This window comes from Notamacropus eugenii, chromosome 2 (genome assembly GCF_028372415.1).
Source record: "Notamacropus eugenii isolate mMacEug1 chromosome 2, mMacEug1.pri_v2, whole genome shotgun sequence".
NCBI classification, from domain to species: domain Eukaryota; kingdom Metazoa; phylum Chordata; class Mammalia; order Diprotodontia; family Macropodidae; genus Notamacropus; species Notamacropus eugenii.
The window spans coordinates 8,468,253-8,483,301 of record NC_092873.1 but is presented as its reverse complement, the minus strand read 5'-3'; the positions used below and the strand labels follow the sequence as shown (position 1 = coordinate 8,483,301).

Here is a 15,049-nt window from a genome sequence, read left to right as displayed (position 1 = left end):
ATGTTAACTAAGTAGACAGGAATGAAGTGTGGTCCATTGGAGAAACGTTTCCTTGGCTGTAGAAGCAGAGGACCTGAATTCAAGTCTTCACTCTGATGCTTACTCCCTGGTCTCTCTCATCCCCTGATCCCGATACCTCTGGTTCTTTATTCACTGTGTCCATCAGATAAAACACAAACTGAAGAAAATGAGTAATAACCTTCATCTTTAAAAAACAATCTTATGTATCTGCTTTCGAAAGGCTGTTAATGTTCACACTCTTGTAACTTTGGACAAGAGATTCCATAGGCTGATGACAGCAAACAGTGACTGAAGAAAAATGTAGGCAATAGGAAGTCAGAAATATAGATAGTAGGAAATGAGTTCATTGGAATCAGGAAGAAAAAGAAACAAAGAATTCCCTTACTTTCATAAAGTATGAGGGAGGGTATGAAGGCCTCAGTCTGTTCTGGGAGTTCTTATTACTGACTTTTACCCAGACATATGTTTTCCCTCCCTAAATTCATTTATTCAAGAATAGATCATGCTTTTTGCTCTCACCCTTCTTTGCACCTTTTGCCTCCTTTTCTTGGCATGTTGCTATCTTGATATGTAGTCTAAGGATATTCAAAAGTGGTGTGCATAGGATAATGCACAAAGTTAAAAAAATATTTCCAATGCCCAGCAGAAAAACACACCTTCCAGCAAATGTTCAGGAGATGAAGGAGCTCTGCCTTCTAGGACCCTTGACAGTAGGACTCTGACCAGTCTTAATTCATCCTGCTCGTCTTCACTCTCATTTTTAAGCCAAACTGCTCTCTCAGTTACTCTGTATTTTGTCCTGCTCTGTATCCATTCAGGCCATCCGTTGAAATCTCTGTCTTCCTTCAGAAACTTCCACAGGTGTAAAGTCCGGGAAGCTTTCCTGGATTTTGCTCATCTCCCTGATAATCATTTCCCAATAAATTGATTTATTGGTTTCTTTTAAAGGCATACTAAATAAAAACCCTATCAATTCATGTTACAGAGTACCTACTACTACATATATGATAATGTAATCCATCCCAAGGTTTACCAAACTTTGACCTAACAGCCATTTTTTTTCCCTGAAATTTTCAGAAAGGGAAATACTGAACAAATGTTAAATAGAAATGAAAATGATTATATGTAAATGTTCAATTATCCCAGGGATCCCTGAATTCATTGGTCTAGACTCTAGCCCAGGTTCCCTAAAACTGATACAGATTGAACCCGAGTGTCTTTCCCCATCTGGTCTGAGCTACCTAGAGACTTTTTTATTCGTTTCTCAACAAAAACAATCATCACCTTATTGCCAGGATTTGATTGATCCCCACAAGAATGTACACATACGGACCAACTTTGATCACATCCAGTAGCATAAGCTATCCCTCTCTCCTGGAAATTAAACCCATCTTCCAGTTGCCAATAACAATTCCAGTGTATCCTTCCTCAACCTGAAAATGCTTCCAGTATGTATGTCCTTGTGCTTGAGTCCAGATTCAGTGTGTCTGACTGTGGCTGATGATACCGGTTCCGACAGGCAATGGTCTACCTCACTTTAGGCATAAATGGTCCTTGTGAGTATTTGTGAACAAATTTGGGTATCCTGTGTTTCCTTTGAGCTATCTCAATTCAGATTTGTTCACAGAGCACAACAACTTTTGTGATGTGGGCACCCCATGATGAGCAGTCCTGTGCCAGTGTCTCCGATGTCACATAATGAATTCCAGAGTTCTTAAGAGAGACCATGAGAATGTCCTTGCATTGCTTCTTCTAACCACCGTGTGAATGCTTGCCCTTGGTGAGTTCTTCATAAAAGAGTCTTTTTTGCAAGCGTAAGTTTTTCATTCCAACCATATAACCAGCCCATCAGAGTTGGAGAGTTTGAAGGCCTGAAAGTTCAATATCTAGAAAAGACCTCAGTCTGGTTCTTTGGCCTTCTAGATAATCTTCAGAATCATCCTAATACCATTCAAATAGAAGAGATTCCGTTCCCCGGCATGGACCTGCTATAGTGTCCAGGTTTCAGAGGCGTACAAGAGTATAATACCGTTTCTCTCCCATAATATTCTTCGGACCCTCCCAAACACTGAGTTAGGTCAGTCAGTGCCTGTGTCAACCTCATTACCAAGGCTGTGGTGCTAGGTCAGATGATGAAAGAGAAAGACTTCAAAAAGTGCAATCGGATTTAGCAGTGAAGATACCATTGGCAACCTTGGGGTAAGCAGTTTGAGTAGAGTTTTAGGGTCACAGTCAGATAAATGGATTTGAGGTGTGACTGTAAATAACTCTAATATTTAGACGGGGAAAATGAGGGGAGACACTACATAAAAATAACCTGAAAGGATGCCAAATTCAATGAAGATAGGAGAAATTTTAAAAACCCAGAAATTAAACATATATTGGATAGTTTGGTGTTTATATCACCTTCATACGTCATTGTCCTTTATTTTCACTTTTCGAGCCTAGTATAAAGGTCATGTTATAATATCTGAAATGAGAATACATAAACTCTATAAACTGTTATTTGCATTTTAGATTTGTAATGCACATTGAAAGTTAAAAGGTTCATCATCAAGAATTTAGATTAAACTTTGAACTACCTTATCTTCTACTCACATTAAAATCCGTCCTTGGAATCCTAGCTAACTCTGTGGTGCTGGACAAGCCACCTAACAACTGAGAAATGAGTTTGAGTAATGCTTGTCTCACAAAATGGCTGTGAGGATGCCACAAGATAATGTATATAAAGTGTTATGAAAACCTTCATGTGTGAGAGAAATGTTAGCCACTGTTATCTTTTTAAAGTTTTCTGATTTTTTTTGAATTTTCCCCTACTGTTACCTATTTTACAGGACAAAGTGCTGTGCAAATGACTGGGATGACCTCACTTAGTCCTCTGAGACAAAGATAAAGGATGAAGATTTATCTCCCTTAAAGTGTAAGAATATTTTGTTATTGATTGAACAGCTTAGTGTCGATTGCAAAGGTAAGTACAGTTTAAAATTTCGAAACATAATAACTACTAAACAGAAATCAAGGATGTGCGTGTATACAAGAAGATACTACTGCAATCCTATCCCATTCATTCACAGCAAAATAGAGGCAAGCCAATCACTGAAAGGCCTTGGCCAAGGCAAAAGGGATTGTGTTGATTGCAGGGTCATAAATTTTTCAGCCATCTTCTACTTGTGTCAGTTCAAAAAGAAGTATTAAGTACCTATTTTGTGCTAAATAGACAAAGTTTGTATAAGTTATCTCACTGAATATGCAATCTAATAGGGGCTATACCCTACCTAAGTAACTCGAATACCGATATGTATATTCATATAAATATAAGTGCATGTGTACATAAGTAGATATATGTGTACACATGTCCTATATATGTATTTATATATATATATATTCATACAAATGTATATTTGTGTATATACACATATGCATGAGAAGCACAGTCATAATGCTCTGCGAGTTTCAGTGGGGGAAAGAACACTAACTTTCAAGAAAAAATAACCTCTGTGTGAAGGTAGCATGTGAGTTGAGTTTTAAAGGATAGGTATGAATTCAGTAGCTATAGATCCTGGGAGTATACGGAGGTGAAATGAACCTTTGAACTATGGAAACTGAGTAAAAAGGCAGAAAAGTGACAGCGAAAAATCGAGTTTTTCTGGACATTATTTAGCAGTGAGAATTAAATATGGAAACTTAGGGGATTATAAATTACCCGAGGGCCTAGATTTTGTCTGTTGCCAAGTCATTTAACCTTGAAGCTTCAATTTCTTAATCAAGAAAATATCATACTTCACAGCATTTTTTTTTTGGAGGATGTATCTTGTAAGCCTCTAACTGTTGTATTATATAATGTGTGTTATTAATATTTCATGGTAGGGTAAGGTGCATTAATTTTATTTGCTTGGTTGGTGAAAGGAGAACCATTGAAGAGATTGACTTGACTTCAAGTATCAAGATGTCAGGCAGTGATCTCTTTCATGAAAACAATGGTTAAATTACTGAAATCTTCCATAAAATGGCCCAAAATGTCAACAATCTTGTCAGTGTTCTGCCTAATTTTTGTAATTCTTCTGTCAACATGACATATAGTACAGTGTCCTGGACACCATACCAGGAACAGCTAGCTTCAGATTCTGCCTTATACACATACCAATTGTGTGAGTATTAACATGTCCTTTGACTTCTCTGTGCACAGCTTCTTCTTTTGTTTTGAATGTTTCAGCTTATCATTTCTCTTACCGTCAGCTTCACTTCCTGCTACAATCAGTGTGGCTCCATCTAGCAACCGAGTTTTTCTTGTTGCCTCAGTTTTGCTAAACACTGAAATACATGAAGAATTGAAAGTTACCAAGGGAAACCAAATATTCAAATCTGTTGAGTCTGTAACTTGACATAACACACGTTACTACCTCTGGGTTAGGTAACAATTTGGCTCCATGCCTCTCTGAAGAGCAAAGGGGCAGCTCTTTTGCTTAATACTCTGAAGAATTTTTCGCTTTGCTGTTTCAGCTATATTTGTTTCAAGGTACTAGAAGTCTGGCCAATGAATAAATGAAGATTGATATTACCCTATGAATCTTGCATGGTTTTTGGTATTATACATCTCTAAAGGAGAAGCCGTGTTTCCACACAACTTTATAAAATAAAACGCATTTATGATACTTATAAAATCATTCAGTATATTTGAAATATATAGATATTAGGTATATCATCTATTATATTAATCTTATTTGTCCCATCCAGAGTACACATCAGAATATTTTCTTTCCACACATATTTTTCTCATACTGTGAAGAATTCTGAGCTTTCATGTTTTTTTCTGTTAAGTAATTTATCCCTCAGGGATCTTTTTTCATTTTCTTCAATGCTCATAGACAAATAGGTTATTCTGATATGCAATGTGATTTTTTTGACAAAGTAATATTTTGATATATTCTCCGGATTTATGCGTGAATATTATTTTGCCATTGCAAGAGTATTTCAGTTCTGGGAATACTGCTACTGTCTTGCAGATTTTAAAATACTCGTACTTTCATTTTGTGTTTTTGTCTGTATACATCTTATTAAACTTGTGAAACTTGACGATGCTGTTCTTGGATAGGACTGATCAATACAACGTGAAAAAGGAATTGCCCACTACTCACCAGAAAAGTTAAGAGTTTATAAACCAAGATTCATGGAATTACCAGAAACAGGGCAAAGGATATCTGGGTTCAAGCACCAAAAAGCAGAATGGAACAGAGAACTCCGTTGCCTCAGGTATGAGACTCGAGATTTTAAATAAAGCCTTGGAAGCATTTTTCTTACTGTTGAAGAAAGGTGACAGAGGATTTCAGGTTAGAAGGGCAAAAGGACTACGTCATTAAAGCAGTATTATTTTTGAGCCTTACTTTTTCATTTGTACTCTAGGGATATCAGGAAGAGATGCATTTTTAGTAAAATTTGAAAATTGTAGCAGAATTATTTGTGTTTTATTTTTCAAAATGAAGTAAAAAAAATCAACTCTGAATAATCAATAATAATGGGAAAATGGGTAGAATTTTATATACGTCCCCCTCTACACTTTTCTCCAGTCATCCCAATGTGTCAAAACTCAGGAATAATGAAAAAAATCTGTTGTTCTAGCTAAATAGAATGTATGGAATTTCTTTTCATTGAATACAAAAAAGAAGTTGTACACAAATAAGAATATGACCCATTTTTGATAGAAGTATAATGGCCTCGAGTAGCCTGGATAAAAAATGTGTTCCTCACTGATTTTGATGAAGGCTAGAAGGGGGGGCAGTGAGACCGTTCCCAAGATCATAGTACAAGCGGCAGTTCCCTTCGAATGAATGCAAGGACTCAAGCATTTTTGAACTCAAAGTAAAGATTTACATTTTTCAGCAGGCAAGGGTCCTTAGGGCACCTGCAACCTCATCTGTGTACAGGTAATGTTTCTAGAGCATTTTCTATAGTAAAACATGGGCCAAATAGGCTCTTAAAGGAACATGTAGTTTTGCTACTGTGGAGGTATTTTACCCAGCATTCGTCTGGAAACGAATAAGGGCCACTCCATGGAGGTATGATTTTAGGCCTGAAACATCACTAAGTCAGCTAGTGGTCAGGACTGACCACTGACCGCAGGACTGACTAAGGAATACCGTCCTGCTCTCATGAATATCTTGCTGGAGAAGATAAATGAAAGGTAGTGTACTTATATGCAAGTCTAAGACACATATGATTGGTCAGTGAGTAGTAAATGTCATGATGAAGTACACAACCAGGTCAGCCAGCATACAGCTGTTTAAACTCATGAATTCTATAGTTGGAGCTTGCTATGGTATCAGTAAATGAGAAAATAGTTGTTGCTGGGGCAGGCCGTGTCCTTGGACTGGGGAGGAACTGCCTGAAATAGTGTTTTGAGGCTAAGAACAAATGTTATCTTTGAAGAGAAATGTGATTTTGGAATTGGAGTCCAATCACATCCAGTCAAGCACCCCATCAATTTCTGACATGTCCTGACTTTGTGGGCCTGTGCAGACCAATAAATTCTCAGTGCCACAGGTAATTCAAAAAGGTAAACTTCAAAGGGCAGAGCACGGACCACTCTGCATCAATAGAGGGAGTTTCTTGACAATGAGTTCCCTACATGGATTTAGTTCCCCTGAAATGAACGTTCTTTTTCCTTTAGACATCCAGATGAGTATATTCAAATGGCATTTATTACTTCCTTCCACTGAACTGTCATTGAAAAAAGGCAATTTTTACCTAGGTTTATTCTGAAACAAGAGGAAATGAAGCAAGTGACTGCAGAAATGCTATTTGAAAATATTAGACATCAGTTAAGGAAAAAAGAATGATGATGTAAAAAAGTGGAACTCAACAGAAACTTCAATGCTTTCTCAGAATTCTGGACCTTGAACTGAGAACAGTAGCAAATCATTTGAATCAGGGAAAATGGAATTTAAAAGTCACTATTTCCATCTCTTTTTGTTAAGAATACTTATGGGTTTCCTGGAAATAGGGAGGTGAGTATTATAGTCTCTTTAATCATAAGAAAGGGATACGATTTTTATATCACACAAGTATAAATTGGTCTCAGGTCATAGAAGAGCTCAGAAAGGATTTTGAAAATCACATAAGAGAAATAGAGGGAAACTGGGAAGAGAAAGGAAAGTAAGGCAAAAAGAATCATACGCAAAATAGGAGTCAAAAATTTCTTAAACGAGACCAAAAGCATCTTGAAGGAAATAACGTGTTAAAAAGAAATGGACTAGACGAAATGTCAAAAGAGGTGGAAAAAATCAATGAGGAGAAGAATGCCTTAAAAAGCAGAATCATCCAAATTTGAAAGGAAATTCAAGAGTTCGTTGAATAAGTGATTCCTTAAAATTAGAATGGAGCAAATCGAACCTAACGAGTGTATCAGAAATCAAGAAATTACTAAGCAAAACCAAAAGAATATAAAACAGAATATAATCTGAAATATCTAACTGAAAAGGCATCTGACCTGGAAAAATAGATGCAGGAGGGATAATTGAAAAATTCTTCGACTACTTTAAAGACATAATATAAAATGAGTCTCTACATCCATATTTCTAGAAGTTCTAAAGGAGAACTGATATTCTAGATATTCTAGAAACAGAGGATAAAATAGAAATTGAAAGCAGGCACCTATCATCTCCTGGAAGAGATATGAAAAGGAAAACTCCCAGAATGTCATAGCCAACTTCCAGAGTTCCCAGGTCAAGGATAAAATATTGGAAGCAGCCAGAAAGAAATCATCCAAATATTGTGGAACAACAATCCCGATAACATAAGAATTGGGCGCCTGGGTATTAACAAAAGTCAGAGAAGTTGGAATATATTCTAGAGGTCAAAGTAGCAAGGATTAAAACTGAGACTTACTTACCTATCAAAATTGAGTGGGGGAAAATTATATTCAATGATGCAGAGGAATTTAATACATATTTGAGTAAAACAGAGCTCCACAGAATAAGAATCTTGCAAATACAAGACTTAAGAAAAGCATGGAAAGGAAAGTAGGAAAGAGATATCATAAATAACTTATTAAAATGAAACTGTTAACATTCCTACATGGAAAAATATTTGTAACTCATGAGACTTGTCTCATTATGATAGCTGGCGGGCACTGGGTGAGCTGAATATCAAAGGATGGTATTGAAATGTAATATAAAAGTTGAGAGAGGAATGTACCGGGAGGAGGAGAAAGGGACAGGTGGAATGGAGTAATTTATCTCACACAAAAGTGGTAAGAGAACGCTTTTACGATGGAAGGGAAGAGGAGGGAGGTGAGAGTGAGAGAGTCAACCTTACCATCATCAGAATTAGCTTAAGGAAGGAATAACATCCACACTCTCTTGGGTATGGACATCTATCTTACCGTACAGGAAAGTAAGGGGAAGGGCATAAGAGGGGGGGATTGACAGAAGGGAAGAAGTTTGGGGGAGGGGGTAATCCAAAGCAAACACTTTGAAGGAGGAACAGGGTGAAATGAGAGACGAGAATAAATGGCAAGTGTGATTGGATGGAGGGAAATATAGCTACTCTTTCACAATATGATTATTTTGGAACTATTTAGTATGACTTCAAATGTCTAACATATATTGAATTGCTTGAATTCTCAATAAAGGTGGGTGGGGAGGGAGGAAGGGAGAGAACTTGGAACACAAAGTTTTGAAAACAAATGTTATAAAATTGTTTTTCCGTGTAAATGGGAAATACAACAGGCAACGCAGTTTACCAAGCTACCTCATCCTAAACAAGACATAAAATAAACAATGTCTTAAATAAATGAGTTATGTTCAATCATTTGTAAATATGCACACATAAATATAAAACAAAAAAAAATTCCTGTATAGTAGCGTTTGAATGTAAAATTACAGTCTAAAAGGCCATGGAAAAGTACAATGGAATTGATACTTTGTGAAGTATTTCTCCCAATACAGAATCAGCATGATGTAATGAATACAATAAGCCTCAAGTCCAGAAAGATCTGGTTTCAAATGTTGACACAGAGTTCATCTTACCTGACTCTGAGCCAGAGGTCTGAAATTGGCCCGAATTTCTCCACAAAACTCAGTCCTGGGGGAATCTATTTGACACCACTGATCTCTCCTCACCTTCCATAAGAATGTAAGTTCCAGAGAAATCCTCTCTTTTTGCAGAGAGTATTTCCTTACCTGAAAATTCTTGGCGAATGAAATTTCAAGATCATTCCGTTTTGCTCTTTCTTACATTACACTTTAGTATACATCCCTCACTATTTCAGAATAGTTCGTTGTTCTCTAGGATCTTTATCTTTTACTTATTTTCTTATTGATTTACGTAAAATTATTCAAGTCTTTCTACATGGGGGAAAGGCAAAGTCTTCATAAGTCAGAGCACTGGATGGAACCTGTTAATCACATGAAATTCAGTAAGAATGAATACAAAATTATATAATTAAATACAAAATAGTTTCATATGCATAAATTGGAAGAAATAGAATTGGACAGCATTTTGTCTGAGAAGATGTTAATCTTAGTCAGTTCTAAACTGAAGCTGAGTTAGTACTGTTATCTGAGAACCCAAAAGCTAGTGTAATTTTGCATCCTATTCAGAGAAGCATAGCTTTCAAAACAGACAAGGTGAAAATCCCTGTGTACTCTGAAGTGAATAGATTTACTTATCCTGATTAATTCATTTGTGACTCTCACAGAATTATGATAAATAGTAAGAACGATGCCTAACAGGAAGACCCTGGGGGTCCATGACTTCTGAAGATCTGTTAAAGGAACTAAAGATATTGATTCTTATGTCTTCAGGATTTTGAAGGACAGTCATTTTGAAGAAAGATGAAGCATTCTGTGCTTCAGACTGAGGATCAGAGCTCGGAGCAATGGATCAGAGTTTCCAAATTGTACATTTTTAGGGTGAATGTCAGGAAAAAATTGTTAACCAACAGAAACATCTTGAAACAGAATGCGCTCACTTGAGACGTGGTGGCCACCCCCACCTGTGAAGACTTCAGGTTGAGGCTTGTAAGAGTTAGGTCCCTAAGAATTGATAAGGCTTGCCTTGGTTACTGACTGAGGTTGCTTTCCATCTTTGAAGTGCTATAATATTTTGGCTTTTCATTTTCGGTAGCCTGCATTTCTTTGAATCTATAAAGCTATTTTCCTTGCTTTTTCACATTCTATATTCCAGTTGAAGGTCAAATGTTGTTGCTGACTTTGGAAGGAAAAAGGATGATTAAAAATTTTCTGAAATTGTTGTCCCCAGGACGAAGAAGAGCTCATCTCAAAGAGACTTTTTTCTGGAGCTGAAAGCCAGAGTTGAACAAGGTGGAATTGTGAATAATCCTCTTGGAAGCAGAAAGAAAAAGAAGTAGCTTCTTCCCAAATCACTGAGATTTCTGAGGTATTCACTTTGATCACTTTCCAACCTAAGTCCGTATTTTAAAAATCAGGATCGTGCTTCTTCATTTTGGGACATATTTGTCATCCTCAGTCCCGTCCATCTGTCTACAGCACACAAGTCGGGACATGGCTGGTTATCAAAATCCGCACACGCTGTTTGTTAAGTTTGGTTGTTCCTTTTTCCTTTTTCATTCAATGGCCATTCCTGAGACCCAACTCTACTTCAACTCAAAAAATTCCTGGATTTCAGTAATGCCTTTGCCTTTTCTGGTCAGAGAAAAGGAGGAGATCATCAGTGTCATTAACCCCTAAATTAGTGGGAGAAAGGAATGCAAAGAGGTAGAAAGTGACACCTCCAAAACAAACCATTTTTATTCCTTGATTAAGTGATTCATCTCTTTGTACTTTTCACGAGAGAGATTAAGGGTTACTATTTATATATGTAGAGAGAGAGAGACCAAATACATATAAATAGAGCAATAATATATAATAATATATAATATGTAATACAATAATATAATATATATACATATATATATACATATATATGTATATACACACACACACATATTATTAATTTGCTGTATTTCACTTTGTTGTCTCATTCATGTTCCATGAAAGAGAAGTAAAAAAATATTTGCCGCAGAAAAACTTTTCTTAGATTCCTGACCTCTGGCTTTATCTGTGACCTGAATTCCTACATTCGTTCTAATTCAATATTGCTCACCATGATAGTAATACATATTCATCAAATTCTAAATTTACAATTTTGCATTTTCATATTTTCTTCAAAAGTTGTTTGAAGGAAATCATTTGTGTTGGTGGCCCCCAGTAATCCTTGGTTAACGGTGCCTTGGAGTGCTGGTTTTAACTCAGCTGAAACCTCCTCATACCCTCCTGCTAGACTCCCAGAAAGGATGTCACAGAATGGAGCTAATAAGCTTTTTGATATAACTCTTTTCACCAGTCCTGAATGGGGAACAATGATCCTGGACCAGTTTTACTATGATAGGAGTGCAATATGCACTTTTTACACTTTGGCCTCAGTAATGCTTTCATCATTCTTTTAAAATATGATGGTGAAGGGTAGGTTACCATCACGAGGAGACCGCACTGCAGATCTCACTTTTTCCATCCCGAAAATGAGAGGTTTTGACTTAACAACTTCTAAAAGTTTTAAATCAGTGTTGCTGTGAAAACGTTACAGCTATCAGCAAAGAGAATTTTCTGAGGACTTCTACTAAGAAATTTATGACTTATCACTTCATTGTTCTGGAGATAATATAATTGTAACAAGACAATGATTCTAAACGTAGGACAAATGCTTGTCTTCAGCTCCTAAGAGGAATTAGCTATTCCAACAGCATCTTTGATTTGGAGTTTGAAGAGATGTGGTTTGAAACACTGCTACTACTACGTACTGAGTGTGACAATGGGCAGGTTATTCAGTAATGTGTCCTACCGTAAATCCTGCTGTGTAAAATGGGGAGAATAATATAAATATTTCCTTCATAAGTGTGTTGCAAATTTTAGCCGTGATAATATATTGGAAGAACTTTCTAAAATACCTTAAAAGGCAATGTGGCATGAAGACTTCACACAGGCCTGAAAGGATTTATTAGAAGTGATGATTAGTGATACGAGCAGAACCAGGAAAACTCTGTACACAGAAAAAACCACAGTGTGCCACGAATTTTTCTGGTACACTTAGTAATTCATTGCCATGCAAGTACCTAAAAAATTCTGAATGGCCTTTAGAGGCAAAACGCCTTGCACATCCTGAGACAGAAATACTGAACTGGATCACAGAATGAAGCAGACCATTTTCCTTTGGATTACGTTTTGTTTTATGGTTTCTCCCATTCATTTTAATTGTTCTCTGCAACGTGACAAACAGGAAAATGTGTTTAATAGGAATGTACGTGTAGAACCTATATAAGATTGTACACAGAATCAGGGAGAGAGTGTGTAGAGAGAGGTGATGGAGGAGGAGGAAAGGGAAAACATCTAACCTATATGGAAGTGACTGTAGAACACAGAAAACAAAAAAATAATTTAATATATAAAAAAGGCAATGTGTAAATATTAAATATTTTTATTTTTATTGTAGCGCTTTGACTAAGCAGTTTGGAATAGAATGGATACAGCAAAGGAAATAAAATATGCTGAAAGGCAGCTTCGTGGGACTAGACGTTCACTTCATATCTTCTGATTGATGAAGCACTTTTAAGACCTGTTCTTTATGAAAACTGAGTCTGACAGAAATGTGAAATAGGTGAAACTCCCTTAATTTAATTTTTTCTGAGGAAACTCTGCTTCTTGATATCTTAGCATTTATTTTGAATTACTAAAGAAAATCAGAATACATAATGTTTTTGAGTAATAATTTTTTCTGTTTGTTATATTTAGATTCCTAATGGCAATGAGAAAGAAAAAAATGTCTGTTGCATAAAAATCTAATCCTACACGACGAAGTTGCCAACCTCAAACTCGAACTAGACACAGTAATAATTAAGGATGAAGAAAAAGAATGTCATTGTATGGAAGATATAAAAGTTTGAAAATAAAAGATTGTGGAGCTTCAAAAGAATTACAACTGAATGAAGAAGTCTTAAGAAAAATTACATTCCAGTGCAGTGGAAAAGTACATGATCTGACGACTGAAAATGCAGTGCTGAACTTTAAATTGGACAATGCAAAGCAGAGACAGACTAGAGAGGGTAATTGCATCATGTAGTTCCCATGTGATTTCTGCTGTTCTCGATCATGAGCAAAGTCAGCCATCAAACTAGCCCATGAACATTCCTTTCAGGGAGAATGAGATGAGTGGCTTTGTTTACAATACAAGCTATCATGACACGCCTAGCTTAAGAGAGAACAATGGTGTCCTTCCTCATGAGCTGTCTAAAGCTGAAAGAAAAACCAGTAGTTTACAGCATGAGCTGTCTGGTGCACGATTGCCTCAGGGAAAAGATACTCATTTGAAAAGCATACAGAGAGAATTAAACCTTGCCCAACAGAAGAAAAGGCACTTCAACACACAAATCAACTGAAAAAGGGGAAACTGAACAAATACGTTATCAAATGGGAATCTATCCAAGAAAGATTAGCAGAAATCCAGAGTGAAAATATGTTGTTTCAGCAACAGCTTGAAGACACCCAAAAGAAAACCATGACTAAAGAAAATTTCTTGAGTGATTCCCAGGTACTGTTCATTGATCTCTTGAATAAAGTTTGTGCTGACGCTGAAAATCAAGTTCTTACGGTAGAATAGAGAAATAAAGTGTTGACCAGTGAATGTATGTACTTAAGAGAGCAAATGTGTACATATGAAAATGCGAAAGCTGAAAGCGAGGTAGGGTTTTAAATATTCAGCTTGGGTAAACATTTAACTTTTTGAAATCAAAGTCAAAATTGTTTTGATGAAGATAATTTAAGCATTTGAATTTTCAGCAGGCACCCAATATTATTAACTATTATTGTCAAAATTTTGAAATGTAAGAAAGAAGAACGAGAAACAATAGAATGATAAAATAATACCATAAGAATGCACAAGTAAGTGTGAATTTAATAATAGTAATGAAATGTAATACAGTAAAATACAGGTAATAAAGTTAATAAAAGTAAATACTTAATATATAAAATTAAAATTTTTATGAAATAAAAATAAATTTTCATAAAGAAAATATTTATGTAGAAATAAAAAAAATAAAAATATGTAAGCATAAAAATAATATTAAAAAATAAAGTGTCAATATCATCTTTTAGATAAGATGACTCACTTTGCTTAAAGAAATTGTATAGTCAATGAAATTTTCTTTTCATTAGTATAGATAGTGTAATCTCTTGTGCATAGATATTGATAAATTGATTATTCTAATTCCTTTCCAAATATTCCATTTTCCTAACGAAATGGAATAAATTATTGGAAATGCTAAAACTTCTGAAGAATCCTACAAAATTTTGCTAGGAATAATGTAGCAATTAAAATCACATATCTCCCTTGAGATACTGGTGAGTATTAGCATTACCCTTTTCATAAGAATTTTAAAATGTTCATCAGTCTGACGAGTTTTTATTCATACTCCTTTGAACTAATTTTAGAAACTTTGAAGAACGAATCATATTTTTAGTGGAATTCCAATGACTAGTCTCTACTTTCCTTTAAAATTTAGGACAGTATTTCTATTAAAACGAATATAATTATGCACTAAGCATTAATATTTTCTGTTACTAAGCTTATTATTTTTTGTTTTTTGCAGCTGCAAAGTCAACCAGTACATATTTACTTTTGGGGGGATTTTTAAAAAAAATTTATTTATTTAGCTTTTAACATTCATTTTCACAAAATTTTGGGTTCCAAATTTTCTCCTCATTTCTCCCCTGCCCCACCCCAAAACACCAAGCACTCTAATTGCCCCTATTACCGATCTGCCCTCTCTTCTAACATCCCTCCCTTCCCTTGTCCCGATCTTCTCTTTTGAACTGTAGGGCCAAATAACTTGCTATACCCCATTAGTAGTATTTCTTATTTCCTAGTAGTAAGAACAATACTTGAGAGTTGTTCCTAAACTTTGACTTCCAACTTCTCTTCATCCCTCCCTCCTCACCCATTCCCTTTGGGAAACAAGCAA

General features: G+C 35.8%; 1 pseudogene; it reads left to right on the top strand.

Annotated features, from left to right (window-relative positions):
* Positions 1-15,049, top strand: part of LOC140524331 (bromodomain testis-specific protein-like) — a 40,758-nt pseudogene that overhangs the window by 8,526 nt on the left and 17,183 nt on the right.